Source organism: Mobula birostris, chromosome 7 (genome assembly GCF_030028105.1).
Source record: "Mobula birostris isolate sMobBir1 chromosome 7, sMobBir1.hap1, whole genome shotgun sequence".
Classification (NCBI taxonomy): domain Eukaryota; kingdom Metazoa; phylum Chordata; class Chondrichthyes; order Myliobatiformes; family Myliobatidae; genus Mobula; species Mobula birostris.
This window is the reverse complement of record NC_092376.1, coordinates 148252819-148268424: the sequence shown is the minus strand read 5'-3', so window position 1 is coordinate 148268424 and position 15606 is coordinate 148252819. Positions and strand designations below refer to the sequence as shown.

Sequence of the window (15606 nt, the reverse complement as noted above, 5' to 3'; positions counted from 1 at the left end):
TGTGGAGGCATTAGTAATGATCTTTCAAGAAACAATAGATTTTGCCATGGTACTGGTAAATTACAAATGTCACTGCACTCTTCAAGGGGGGAGAGAAGCAGGAGAAAGGAAATTATAGGCTAGTTAGCCTGAGCTCAGTTGATGGGAAGGTGTTGGAGTCCATTGTTACGGATGTGGTTTCAAGGTAGTTGGAGGCACATGATAAAATAGGTCGAAGTCAGCATTGTTTCCTTAAAAGAAAATCTTGCTTGGCAGATCAGTTTCTTCTTTGAAGAAATAACAAGCAGGATAGACAAAGGAGAATCAGTGGATGTTGTGTACTTGGATTTTCAGAAGGCCTTTGACAAGATGCCACACATGAGGCTATTTAATAAGTTAAGAGCCCATGGTATTAAAGGAAAGATGCACTGATAGAGCATTGGTTGATTGGCAGGAGAGCAAAGAGTGGGAATAAAGAGAGCATTTTCTGGTTGGTTGCCGATAATTAAAGGTGTTCCACAGGGGTCTGTGTTGGGACCACTTCTTTTTATGTTATATGTCAATGATTTGGATACTGGAATTGATGACTTTATGGCCTGGTTTGCAGACAATATAACGATAAGTGGAACGGCAGGTAGTGTTGAGGAAGTAGAGGCTTAAGAAGGACTTAGACCAATTATGAGTATAGGCAAAGAAGTGGCAGATGGAGTAGTGTTGGGAAGTGTATGGTTGTGCACTTTGGTAGAAGAAATAAAAGCATAGACTATCTTCTAAATGAAGAAACACTTCAAAAATCTGAGGTGCAGAGGGACTTGGGAGTCCTTGTGCAGGATTGCCTAAAGGTTTATTTTCAGGTTGTGTTGCTGGTGAGGAAGGCAAATGCAATGTTAGCAATGACTTCAATAGGACTAGAATATGAAAGCAACATTGTAATGCTCAGGCTTTATAAGGCTGTGGTGAGGCCTCATGGAACATTGTGAGCAGTTTTGGACCCTAATTAAGAAAGGATGTGCTGCAATGGAGAGGGTTCAAAGAAAGTTCACAAGAATGATTCCGGGATTCTAAAACTTGATATATGAAAAGTGCTTGTTGGCTCTGGACCAGTACTCACTGGAACTGAGAATGAAGGGAATCTCATTGAAGTCTATCAAATGTTGAAAATTCTCAATAGGTTGAATGTGGGTGGATGGTTCCTATGGTGGGGGTATCTATGACCAGAGAGCAGAGCCTCAGAATAGAGGGATCTCCATTTAGAATGGAGGTAAGAAGGTATTTCTTTTAGTCAGAGAGTGATGAATCTGTGAAATTAATTGCCTCATGAGGCTGTGGTGGCCAAGTCATTGGGTATATTTAAGGCAGAGGTTGATAGATTTTTGATTAGTCAGGGTATGAAGGCTAGAGATAGGGACTGAGTGGGAAATGGATCAGCCATGGTGATTATTCTTGTCCTTTGTCTTGTTATTTCAGCCGGGCCATTACTGCACCGCCCTAGAGAGGCATTAGTGAAAATGATATGGCTCCCCCAGTTTAGATCCCCTTTCTTTAGATTGATCTGGGAACAGATGCAGAGTAATGTCAAAGGAACAATATTAATTACTCAATGAAGATCATGGTAAGACACGCAAAATGCTGGAAGAAATCAGCAGATCAGGCAGTATCCATGGAGACTAATAAATCGTTGTTGGCTTGGGCCAAGACCCTTCATCAATACTGGAAGTGAAGGGAAGGAAGCTGGAATAAGAAGGTGGGGGTAGGAAAAAGAGGAAAAACTGGCAGCTGTGATGTGAAGCAAGGTGAGGGGAAGGTGGGTGGTTGTGAGTGGGGGGCGGACGAAGTGAGAAACTGGGAGGTCTAGGTGGAAAGGGTAAAGGGGTGAAGAAGAAAGAATTTGATAGGAAAGGAGAGTGGAGCATGGGAGGAAGGGAAACAGGAGGGGCACCAGAGGGGGTAATAAGCAGGAGAAGAAAATAGAAGGGGTAAAAGGAGAGCTAGAATAGGTAGTGGAAAAGGAGAGATGGAGGATGGGGGGAAATGCTGTAAGTTTGAGGTATCGTTGTTCAGCTTGGATGCTTCACTGACAAAATATGAGATGTTGCTCCTCTAATTTCTTCTCCTTTCTTCTTTCTTTTCAGTCCTGATGAAGGGTTTTGGTCCGAAACTGACTGTTTATTCCTCTCCATAGGTACTGCTCGACCTGCTAAGTTCCTCCAGCATTTTGTTTGTTATTCTGGATTTGCAGCATCTGTAGAATCGCTTGTGTTAAAATCAGAGTAAACTTTGGACACAGTATCACACTGAAGATGGAGGGACTGAAAGAGTTACAGAATCAATTCACTAGAATTGATTACTGGGGTTTAAAGAGTTAAATTATAAACTGATGTGCATGAATCATTGTTTTCAAGTTTTAAAAAATTGAGGGATGAGTTAATTAGGGCATTTAAAATGCCAAATAAATACAAAAGGATATAGTTTCCCATTCCTGCTTTTGTAATCTAGAATAAAGAAGGTTTGATGTCTTGAACTTCAAATGCTGCTTTCTACAGATGGTCAGTTCTGTGCTAGCGCACTGAAAGTGGTGGTGAATTCCACTGTGAAATGGGAAGCGATGTACATTTTCCAGTACCTCATGGTGGGTCTTTAATATTGAAGATCAAAATGGTGTTGTGATAGCATATAGAGGATATTCATTTTCCAGATGTTAAGTGTACAGATAAGTCAACAAATTGTCACTGTCTATAACCTGGTGTAAGTAGATGAAACCCACAAAAGTACACATACAATACACTGGAATCTTTATATTTCAAAGGGTCGAGATTTTCATGTTACCTGAAAAGGCTCTAGAGCTGTCCGTATGAAGGTGGATTTGTAAGATCAGATGTGGGTAGGTGAAACTGTCATACCGCTCTTGGCAAAAATGCTTCAATTTTTTTGTGCTTTCTTGGTGTGGACTTCTGGAGGAATTCAATGCTGTCCAAGCAATTACTGAACAGTGACAAATGATAACAGTTGACTTGATGGTCCCTTGTGTGACTAAAGCTATCCTGCCTGCAGCTATTAATGTTACAGCTGCACTGAATATTTCTGGCACGAGCTGATTCCAATTACCATGTGGTGATTCAATTAACTTCAGCATTGTACTATGTCCACTTGCCAGATGTACATCTATTTTCAGAATGGTGAATTGTTTGAAAGACAGAAACATTCATAAAACATGGATTAATATATTTGAAGTTCTGGTGCCATTGAGTGTCCGTCGATGGGGAAAAGATGTGTCTACGATTAACACCATAGCTTGCATGAATTCTAATGGCTTCAAACTAACCTGTTGCTGGTCCATATTGCAAACAAAAATATATATTTTTTTAAATTTATTTGTTCCAATCACCATTAATCATTGACCAATTGTTTAATACTGAAAATTTTTGTTTATGAAAATAGTGTGTTCTTGGAAATACAAATGGTGAGCTCTTGTAGATTTAGAATCATAGTCATAGTGCAGAAACTGGTCATTTGGCCCATCTAGTCTGTGCCAAATCCCACTTAAACTGCCTACTCCGATTGACCTGCATCCAGACCATAGCCCTTCGTATTCCTACCATCCATGTACCTGTTCAGACATATAGCAGGTCCACAGATGTTGGGTGGGGAGCATTCTGACTAGTTGCATAACAGCCTGTCATGGAGTTTCCAGTGCACAAGATTGCAAGAGTCTTCAGAGGGTTATAGATTTGGGCAGCTTCATCATGGGCATAACCCAGCCCACCATCGAGGACATCTTCAAGGGGTGATGCCTCCAGAAGGCAGCCCTGATCACTATGGATCTTCACCATCCAGGACATGCCCACTTCTCATTACTACCATCAGGGTGGAGGTACAGGAGCCTAAGCACCACACTCAATAATTCAGAAACAGCTTTTGCATCTTCACCGTTAGATTTCTGAACAATCCATGAACATGACCTCATTATTTCTATTTTTTACATTACTTAATTTGTAATTTATTTTAATTTTATGTCTTTGCACTGTACTATGACAAAGAACAACAGATTTCATGCCGCATCAGTCAGTCAGTGGGTGCCGTCCCGAATCCAGGGTTGGCAGCTATGCACCTCCATCTTCTTCAATCTTGCAACAGCACCGAGTACAGCCTCTCCTCCAGTTTGTTCCTGCGGCCGCTTCTTCGAGCTCGGCCCTTCCTTAGGCGGAGGCCTTGGGCAGGTCCAGGCACACAGTGCAGCGACCAAGTTCATCATGTCTCTTCTAACTAAGTGCATAGCATACGATTCGTAGATACGTGGTGAGGCTTTAATCTCTTCCACAGAAGATGGCCGTTGGCTCACAAGCAGCTCATCCGCCCTTTGCCAGGTCTTGTTTTCTCAGTCCTGCTGGGTGTCCTCACACCCTCCTCACCACACTAAGTCTGGTGGGGGAGCCGGCCCAAGTCGCCGACCACTCGACCACGGCCCCCGGCCAAGTGCCAGGCACCCGTCCCCGCCGAATCTCTCTGAGTGCCCGGCACCCGACAGAAAACTATGATGGTTATGCCATATAAGACAGTGACAATAAATATGATTCTGGTATAACATAACCTACATATAAAGTTCAAAGTACATTTTTTGTTATAGTGTGTATACTTTATACAACCTTGAGATTCGTCTCCTTACAGGCAGCTACAAAACAAGATAATCCAATAGAGGTGATTAAAACAAAGGAACACCGTTAAACAACAAATGTGCAGAGAGAGAGACAAAACAAATTATGCAAACAATAAGAGTGAGCAAAAGGCATTCAGAACTGAAGTTCACGAAAGTGAGGCAACAGCCAGGCATCACTGCAGCTGGTTTAGAAGCCCGTCTGTTGCAGGCCACAGCCTCAGTTCAGTGCAGAGATGACTTGATCCCCCGGAGCAGCCAGCTGAACTGGCCTGTCCTCACCTCTGGCCCTGACACCCTGACCTTTTCAAACTAGCCTGGTGCTTAAATCAGCCAAACCTCGGGTCGTTGCTTGTTCTCAGACCCTGTCCCTGCTGCTTTGATATGCTCTCGGGCTCGAGCCCTGCTGCCTCGATTTGGTCCATACCCGAGCTTTCCAAATCGGCTCAGTGCTTAAATTGAGCAAATCTTGGGTCTTTCCTTGCTCTCAGATCCAGGCTCTGCCTTGGTTCTGCTGCATCAAATTGCCTCCAAGTCCACTCCAGCAATGGTCGTACATTGGCTCATATGCCGGTCTCTGGCCTGAGTCCGCTGCATTGATTTGACCCATCGCACTGTGCCACAACCATCCCTCATCTTCGAGACTTCAGTTCCCATCACAGAAATGCCAGGTCATACAGGCGGTTCGAAAGCTCCACTCCGAAAGGGAAGTTATAGGCTACTGATTGTGGTGATTGTTTAGCAGAGAAGGTGTGATAAAGTATTTAGTTGTTTTCTTTGTTTTATTTGCCACCAGAAAGTAGTGGCTGAACTTCACCAGCTCCACCTTAGACTGAACATGGTAATATCTTAGCTACTCAATATTCTTTCTGAAATAAGAAATTTTGTGAGAGAGGGGAGTGAATGATTAGAATATTAGTGTGATAAAAAAATAGATTAGGTTCTTAAATGTGAGTAAGGCCTCCATCAGTCAGGTTGACCATGGATATAGCTGTCTAGATATGCAAGCCTAGGTGGACGATATGGAGAGCAGGCTGTTGCCTGTGTACATGGTGTCTTTCACAAACCTAAGGCATCCCAAGATGCATTACAACCAAGAAATTACCTTCGAAGGAGATTCACCATTTTAACATCAAGGAATAATTTATTGTCACGGTTTTTCCCATACAGGAGTGAATGATTCATATCCCAGACTAGAATAAATGAATAGGTTTCTAAATCCCCAACAACCACTTGTATCAGATTAAAAATGTGAAAGCATTCTGCGTGTTAACATCTCACTATGAACTTAGAATAGGTAAAATATGTTTTTTGCATTGAATGAATCCTTTGTAATAAAGATTTCTGAGAACCTCTGCTTTCATTGAACTGTCAAGCCATAGCATTCTCAGAAACTTATCTGATGTCATGCAAAATATCCGGTAATTAGCATTTCTATCTGAGTGCAATTAATCATCTACTCCTGACATCATCAAGTTCCACACCATTTATATCTTGAGCATCATCTTTGGATCAGATACATAAATACCACAAATGCAAAATGAGGTCAGAAGTAGGTCAATAACTCATCTCCTGACATCTCAGGGCTTTCCTACCCACAATGAGTGAGATGGAAACCTCTCCACTTGCCTGGATGAAAGCAGAGCCAACAACTCTCAAGAAGCTTGATACCATCCAGGAGAAGCTGCCTGCTTGATTGGCACTGCAGCAACCACCCAAAGCAATCATCCCCCCCAGTAAAGTACATTATGACGATAGTGTACTGTACATTGTCTACATTGCAGTTATCTGCCTGTTCTACTCGGAGAACACCTCGCACCTCTGCAACTTCTATCACCAAGAAGAATAAAAGCAGCAGGCACATTGGAAAATCTCCAGCTGTAGGTTCCCCTCCATTACACTCCATCCTAACTTGGAAACCATTCAAGAAGAATGGGAGAGCCTACAAAAAGTGGTGGGTATAGTCCACACTATTGAGCACGTCTACAAAGGGTGCTGCCACAAGAAAGAAGTGCCCATCATCAAGGACCCCCATGTTCTCTGTTCTCACTGCTGCAATTGGAAAAGGGATACAGGAGCCTTAGGACCCACACCACCAGGTTCAGGAATATTTATTATCTTGCAACCATCAGGCTCCTGAACCAGTGTTGATAACTTCACTCATCTCAACACTGAACTGATTCCACAACCGACAGACTCACTTTCAAGGCCCCTACAACTCATGTTCTCAGTATTATTTATTTATTTACTTATTTGTTATTATTATTATTATTTCTTTTATTGAATTTCCACAGTTTGTCTTCTATTGCACATTGGTTGCTTGTTGGTCTTCTTGTGTATTGTATTTCCTTGTTTTAATGTGAATGCTGACAAGAAAATGAAATGAACTTGTTGAACTTTGAGACCTGGGGCTCAAAGTTTGAGATAAACAACAAATGCTGTTGTTGGTGACCCCGATCCCAAAAATGAATATTTAGTAAAAATCTAAAAAAGAAGCAGATTGAAACAGTCACCTGAAATAGTCAATGTTTGAGAAGCATTTGCTTTCCAGTTTAAATAAATTATTAGAGATAAATTGATGATAATCTTTGTTCCTACATTGATCTGTATTAATGCATAAGCAAAGGTTACCTGCATTTTCATATTTCACCTTCAGAAATGCCACTAGTTTGGTGACTTTTTCAGATGTGAAACCCAGACTTACTTTTTGCCTAAACATTAAAATTTCTTGGCCATGGAAACCCCTTTTAAGAAGAATGAAGAGTTCAATTAGAAAAAAAATACTTTTTTTTATTCTGGAATCTTCCCCCTTCCTTTTCATTCCTGAAGAAGGGTCTTGGCCAAAAACGTCGACTGCTTATTCATTTCCTTAGACACAGCATGACCTACTGAGTTCCTCCAGTAATTTTTGTGTGTTGCTTTGGATTTCTAGCATCTGCAGACTTTCTCTTGATTACTCTTTTTAATTGTTGTGAATGATTTTTAGGGAAATATTATGTAACAAGTGAAGATACCTTAATCTAGATTTCTGTTTAAGCAGACAGAGAGAAACCAGATACAGTAGTTGACTAATGTTCTCATATCACTGAATCAGTGAAGCTTCCTGCTTGGTAAAAAGAAAGTTGCAACTATCATGTTACATTTACATACGTTTTCTTTGCAACAGAGGAGATTTAAATGAGGTTTAATGCAGCTGAATACAGTTGTAAAGGTGGATAGAAAAAATTGTAAAATATACAGTATTGTGAAGTGCCATACCTGCAGCTCACCAAACCAAGGATTTGGAAGTGGTGTTGTGCAAGATATTTCTTCAGCTGGCAGAGAAACCAAATAGCTTCATATGTGTTGTGAATTTTTGATTCTAATGGCAGGTCAAGCTGAACAACCTTGATAAGCTTAAAGAAAGGAAAACCACTAGAACCATGGCAACCAGAGAAGTGAAGTGAATGTCATTCCAAATGCAAATACTGGTGATGTCAGCTTTGTCTCATAACGAATCTTTTTTATGAGATTTTACATGGCCTGAACATATTCTGAGTAGGGATAACCTTTTGTGAGGTGAGTCTTTCACATTTAATATATAATTTTTCTTTCCTCTAATCTGTTCAATTGGTAAGTGTGGGTAGGGTGCTAAAAATGGTCTAAGAATAAAGTAGAATTTATTAGCACTGTGAATGTTGCTCTCTGTCCAGCCTGATAACAAATGCTGACAGGTTTCAGCCATATATTATATTTATTGCTTTTAATATTTTGGGACCGGACTCTGAAGTCTACAGGCAAATTAATAAAATGAAGTTGGACAATGTTATTGCTCTGAGGGGAATCTTTAAACTGTATGTAGATACTTGTTGGTTACACCCAACATATCAACACTTCATTTACCTTTGAAATGGATGCAGCAATGAAATGTGTAGACAAGCTATCTGAAATTGTGAGTGAAGGTACAAATTAAATTGGATCAAAAGTATGGTTTATATATTTCCTTATGCACATCACTTTGTTTTTGGCTGTGAGACATATTGTGCATTAATTAGGCAAACTGGGCAAATGCAAAAATATTTTTAAAGTCTTGAAGAAAGAAGAATATAATAAAGTGGACTGAGAGCTTAATAAAGACAATATGCATAATAAGGAATAGCAGATCTGTGAAATACTTTTATAGTATGTCTAATAAATAAAATTGTTACACATCTTTCTCCAAAATCATTGTGACATTAGTTCATAGAACATAGAATATAGAACATTGAACATTACGACACAGGAACAGACCCCTCAGCCCACAATATCTGGTGAACCATCTAAAAAGCAAATCAAAAACACCCAAACCCAAATCACTCCTACCTACACAAGGTCCGTATTCCTCCATCCTCCTCACAAGCATGTACTTATCCAAACATATCTTAAAAGCCTCGAAGTTTTTGCCTCTACCAACATACCAGGCAGTTCATTCCAGGCATCCACCACTCTCTGAGAAAAAAATTTACCTCTCACTTCCCCTTTGAACCAACCCCCTCTCACCTTCACTACATGACCTCTGCTATTAGACATTTCTACTCTAAGAAACAGATAGATACTCAAGGCCTACTCTATGCTGCTCATAATCTTATGTAATGGCCTGGTTAAGATCTTTACTGCTATGCTGTAGGTATTTCATTTTAGCAGTTCTGTAAGAGCAGTCTGTTCTGCTCTCAGCCTGTTTGGGTTTGAGCTGAGATAGGAGGCTTTGCTGTTCAACTTAGGAATGTGGTGTCAGTCAATCAGGATGGTGAAACTGGGAGAAGGTTCTGGAGAATGCTGGGCGGAGAAGCTTTATGAGGGACACTGGTGTGGGTCAAGGTCATTTTTGGCGGAAGGTGGGAGAAGACAGGAGGGAAGGTGGCTGAGGATGTCGTCCCTGTTGCACAAGGTGCTTTGTGCAAGTGAACGGCTTCAAGAAGGAAGGACCAATGCTCCTGTGGGAGACCCGTTTGTTCAAGGTAGATTTTGAATGACATTTGGAAGGTGGTGTGTGTTTTCAAGCAGACTGGGGGTGAGATACTGACAATTTCATGATGAGCTCCAACTTAAGTGCATACTTAAGTAACTGTTTAAGAATGATGAGGCCTTTTTGTTTATTTTCTTTCTTTCCTTTAATAACTGTTTGCTTAAGTTAACATTCTTAAATATACTTCTTTATAATTGTATGCAATGTACGATTTGTTATTTCATGCTGACGGGTGATTGCCGGGGGAAGCAAATCACACAGCATTCACACAAACCAGGGTTTGGGTGGACAAGACATCCCAACCTCACGGATTTAGTGGAAACAAAGTCGTATACACCCTAGATGTACAAAGCCCGAGAAAGGTGGGTTCCTCGCTGTGGAGTCTAGTGGCTGTGAGGAAGGGCTAACAAGCCGCATTTCCAGGGATGGCCAATAGGAAGGGGGTTTCACTTATAAAAATCGATTGGATCTCCCCTCAGCATCCCCCACTTCAGAGCAAATAGCATGTTTATACAGCCTCACATGATAGCTCATGCCCTCTAAACCTGGCAGCATCCTGGTAAACTTTTTCTGCAGCCTTTCCAAAGCTTCGGCATCATTCCTATAATGGGGCGACCAGAACTGTAAGCAGTTCCCCAGATGTGGCGTAACCAGAGTTTTATAAAGTTGCAGCATAACCTCTTGTTTTTTGAACTCAGTGCCTCAATTAATAAAAGCAAGCATTCAGTAAGCCTTCTTAACCACCTCATCAACCCGTGTAACCACTTTCAAGGAGTTATGAATTTAAATCCCAAGATTTCTCTGCTCAGCAACACTGTTAAAGATCTTGTCCTTAACAGTGTATTGTCTCCTTGCATTTGCCCTATCACAGTGAAACACCTCACAGGTATCTGGGTTAAACGCCATCTGCCATTTCTCTGCCCATATCTGTAATTGATCTATATCGCACTGTTGTCTTTGCCAGTCATCTACACTATCTACAACAAACCAATCTTGGTATCATCTGCAAAGTTACCAACCTCCAGGTCATTTATATACATCACAAACAGCAGAGCTCCCAGCACAGATCCCTGCAGAACTCCACAAATTATAGAACTCCAGCTCAAACAAGTCCCTTCAATCAGTACCCTCTGTTTTCTATGCACAGGGCGGTTCTGAATCCAAATAGCCAATTTGCCACAGGCTCCATGCATCTTAATCTTCTAGATTGGCTTCCCATGAGGGACTTCCCCAAATCCTTGCTAAAATCCACGTAGACAACATCCACTGCCCTAACCTCATCAATCTCTCTCACCACCTTGTCAAAATGCTCAATCAAGTTGGTAAGACACGACCTGCCCCGAACAAAGCCATTCTGACTCTCCCTAATTAGGCCATGGGTTTCCAAATGCTTATATATCCTATCCCTAAGAGTTTTCTCCAGCAATTTCCCTACAGCTGACATGACAGTCACTGGTCTATAGTCCCCAGGATTTTCCCTTGTTCCCTTCTTACACAGAGATACAATAGCCACTTGCCATTCCTCCAGGACCTCACCTGTGTCTAGAGAGGACATGAAGATACTGGTGAAGGCCCCAGAAATCTTGTCTTTTGCCTCCTTCAATAACCTTGGGTAAATCCCATCAGGCCCTGGGAACCTATTTACCTTAATACTCATTAGGAGGCCCAACACTTCCTCCTCCTCTAAACACCCTAACATATTTATAAATCAATTGAACTTTTCTACGCAAAAAAGTCTGAAGTAATACACTTTGGAAGGTCAAATTTGAGACAGAATACAAGGTTAATGACAGGATTCTTGGTAGTGGGGTTCATGTCCATAGGTCCCTCAAAGTTGCTGTGCAAGGTGATGGGGGAGGGGGAAAAGATGATCAGCCATGATTGAATGGCGGAATAGACTCGATGGGCCAAATGGCTTAATTCTACTCCTATGCCTCATGCTCTTATGGTTGTTAAGAAGGCGTATAGTGTGTTGGCCATCATTAGTTGAGGGACCTAGGACAAGAGATGCAAGGTAATATTGCAGTTCTATAAAATCCTCGTTAGACCACATTCAGAATATTAAGTTCACCTTGTTATAAGAAAGATATGAAAGCTTTCGAGAGTTTGCAGAAGAAATGTACCAAGATGCTGCCTGGATTTTGAGAGCATGTCTTATGAGGATAGATGGTGTAGGTTGGAGAAAAGGAGAAAGGGATGTGACTTGATAGAGGTGTGTAAGATGATAAGTGGCGTAGATCAAGTGAATAACAGGAGACCTTTTCCCAGGGTGGAAGTGACTAAGAGGGCATAATTTTAAGGTGATTGGAGGAAGGTGTAGGGGAGATGTCTGAGGTAAGTTATGTACACAGAGAGTGTAGGGTGCATGAAACACCCTGTCAGGGTTGGTGGTAGAGGTAGATATATTAGGGGTATTTAAGAAATTCTTAGATAGGCACATGAAAGCTGGAAAAATGGACAGCTGTGTAGGAGGGAAGGGATAGATTGATCTTGGAGTAGGTTAAAATGTTGCTACAACATTCTGGGCTAAAGGCCTGTGCTGTAATGGCCCACGTTCTATCAATGCATCAGTGTTACTCATGTTTCCTCAAACATTGTACTTGTGAGGTGAGTGTGAGGTCCTGTGGTGGATCGACTTCAGCCTGCAGTTGTCATCCACAGAGCTTTGTGTTGTTTGTACTTATTCCTCGACACACGATCTGTACTTTAGAATGTGCCAGAAGTCAGCATTTGCTTGTGGACATCTCCTTGTGCTGAAAGTCCAACAGGCTTTTGGCAGACCATCAGGTTGGAGGCTACCCAGACGGAATATAAGGTGCTGTTCCTCCAACCTGAGTGTGGCTTCATCTTTACAGTAGAGGAGGCCGTGGACAGACATATCAGAATGGGAATGGGGCGTGGAATTAAAATGTGTGGCCATTGGGAGATCCTGCTTTCTCTGGCGGACAGAGCATCTGGGTAGCCTCCAGCCTAATGGCATGAACATTGACTTCTCTAACTTCCGCTAATGCCCCACCTCCCCCTCATACCCCATCCGTTATTTATTTATATACACACATTCTTTTTCTCTCTCTCCTTTTTCTCCCTCTGTCCCTCTCACAATACCCCTTGCCCATCCTCTGGGTTTTCCCCCTCTTCCCCTTTCTTTCTTCCTAGGCTTCCTGTCCCATGATCCTCTCATATCCCTTTTGCTAATCAACTGTCCAGCTCTTGGCTCCATCCCTCCCCCTCCTGTCTTCTCATATCATTTTGGATCTCCCCCCTCCCCCACCCACTTTCAAATCTCTTACTAGCTCTTCTTTCAGTTAGTCCTGATGAAGGGTCTTGGCCCGAAACGTCGACTGTACCTCTTCCTAGAGGTGCTGCCTGGCCTGCTGCGTTCACCAGCAACTTTGATGTGTGTTACTTGGAGTACTGTGTCCATTTCTGGTCGCTTCACTATAGGAAGGATGTGGGAGCATTGGAAAGGGTAGAGGGGAGATTTACCAGGATGTTGCCTGGTTTAGAGAGTATGCATTATGATCAGAGATTAAGGGAGCTAGGGCTTTACTCTTTGGAGAGAAGGAGGATGAGAGGAGACATGATAGAGGTGTACAAGATAATTAGAGGAATAGATAGAGTGGATAGCCAGCGCCTCTTCCCCAGGGCACCACTGCTCAATACAAGAGGACATGGCTTTAAGGTAAGGGGTGGGAAGTTCAAGGAGGATATTAGAGGAAGGTTTTTTACTCAGAGAGTGGTTGGTGCATGGAATGCACTGCCTGAGTCAGTGGTGGAGGCAGATACACTCGTGAAGTTTAAGAGACTACTAGACAGATATATGGAGGAATTTAAGGTGGGGGGTTATATGGGAAGCAGGGTTTGAGGGTCAGCATGACGTTGTGGGCTGAAGGGCCTGTAATGTGCTGTACTATTTTATGTTCTATGTTCTATGTTCTATGTTCTAGGGTAGTACATCATGGCATATACATACATCATCGTTAGTCTCATGAGAACATGGATTTGCACCTTGGAAGATTTCCAGGGCGAAGGCTTGGGCAAGGTTGTATGGAAGACCGGCAGTTGCCCATGCTGCAAGTCTCCCCTCTCTACACCACCGATGTTGTCCAAGGGAAGGGCATTAGGACCCATACAGCTTGGCACCGGTGTCATCGTAGAGCAATGTATGGTTAAGTGCCTTGCTCAAGGACACAACACACTGCCTCAGCCAAGGCTCGAACTAGCGACCTACAAATCACTAGAAGAACGCCTTAACCACTTGGCCATGCGCCAATATACATACAGTACTTTGATAATAAATTTACTGAGAAATTTGTATTTTGGTTTCTTCATGAGAGTATTAGAAAAAAATGTGAAAGTATAGAAAATTTGAGAGTCCAGGCATCCCAAAACTCATTAATTTCAGAAATTATGCTTAAAAATTGGAAACTAAATCTAAAATGGAGAATGAGAGAAACTCAGAAGAGAAATTCTTTCTCTCCCAAGGTCATTGGCAGTAAACATAAAATACAGTGGCAGATGTATTCACTCCAGAACCTCGGTATACAGGCAACCACTACTTTAATAGGAATTTAGCACAGGCAATTGAGGGTAAATTCTTGGTAATTACAGACCTGTCAATTTAAAATCATTTGTGGTAGGGCTGCTGGAAAACATTACAATGACAGAGTGACTGGATGCTTCTACAAGTTTAAACTAGTCAAAATGAGTCACCGCAAATCTGTGAAGAGTAAATCATGCTTGGCTAATCCATCTGAATCTCCTGTAGGCTCTACTGGTTTGTTAGATGTAGAGTTCATAACAACATTCTGAAGTCACTTGTTAAGCTTCATTCCTTTAGCAAAAATGAAATCTTAGTGAATTGGAAGTAACCTTGTGGTATGCATTGGGAAGTTGAAGGCAGAAGGTCAGGTTGAAAGAATTATTTTGAATTAGACAAAATTAACATGCCTTATTTTTAGGAATCTGTCCAGATCTAAGCTGAAAATCTCACTTTCCATTATATAGATGTGGTGGGATAAAAGAATAGAAAGTCGCACATCCACGTTTATACATGATGTGAAGTTAGCAGAACTATGCAAATCTTACTTTAGGACCCATATTCTTTTTTTCTGTAGTTTAGTTGGTCTATCTTGTTAGATCAGTTTTTTTGGGGGGGTATATATACTTTTCTTTTTCTTTTTTCATGTTTATTTGTCTATATATAATATTTGTATCCTGTAAGATTGGGAGGTTTAATATCCATGTACTAATTGGGTTTATATTGGCTTTTGACGAGGTCCCACACAGGAGATTAGTGTGCAAACTTAAAGCACACGGTATTGGGGGTAAGGTATTGATGTGGATAGAGAATTGGTTAGCAGACAGGAAGCAAAGAGTGGGAATAAACGGGACCTTTTCAGAATGGCAGGCAGTGACTAGTGGGGTACCGCAAGGCTCAGTGCTGGGACCCCAGTTGTTTACAATATATATTAATGACTTGGATGACGGAATTAAATGCAGCATCTCCAAGTTTGCGGATGACACGAAGCTGGGCGGCAGTGTTAGCTGTGAGGAGGATGCTAAGAGGATGCAGGGTGACTTGGATAGGTTGGGTGAGTGGGCAAATTCATGGCAGATGCAATTTAATGTGGATAAATGTGAAGTTATCCACTTTGGTGGCAAAAATAGGAAAACAGATTATTATCTGAATGGTGGCCGATTAGGAAAAGGGGAGGTGCAACGAGACCTGGGTGTCATTATACACCAGTCATTGAAAGTGGGCATGCAGGTACAGCAGGCGGTGAAAAAGGCGAATGGTATGCTGGCATTTATAGCGAGAGGATTTGAGTACAGGAGCAGGGAGGTACTACTGCAGTTGTACAAGGCCTTGGTGAGACCACACCTGGAGTATTGTGTGCAGTTTTGGTCCCCTAATCTGAGGAAAGACATCCTTGCCATGGAGGGAATACAAAGAAGATTCACCAGATTGATTCGTGGGATGGCAGGACTT

The 15606-nt window shown here is 41.9% G+C and overlaps 1 long non-coding RNA gene across 1 annotated transcript in view; it reads left to right on the top strand.

Annotated features, from left to right (window-relative positions):
• The window catches only part of LOC140200849 (uncharacterized), a 54540-nt gene extending 39358 nt beyond the window's left edge, over positions 1-15182 (top strand). Inside the window, exons 2-3 of the long non-coding RNA XR_011886742.1 lie at positions 8002-8188; positions 13562-15182. This is a non-coding gene — a long non-coding RNA (uncharacterized lncRNA). The remainder of the gene's footprint in view (positions 1-8001; positions 8189-13561) is intronic.
• The last annotated feature ends 424 nt before the right edge of the window (positions 15183-15606 follow it).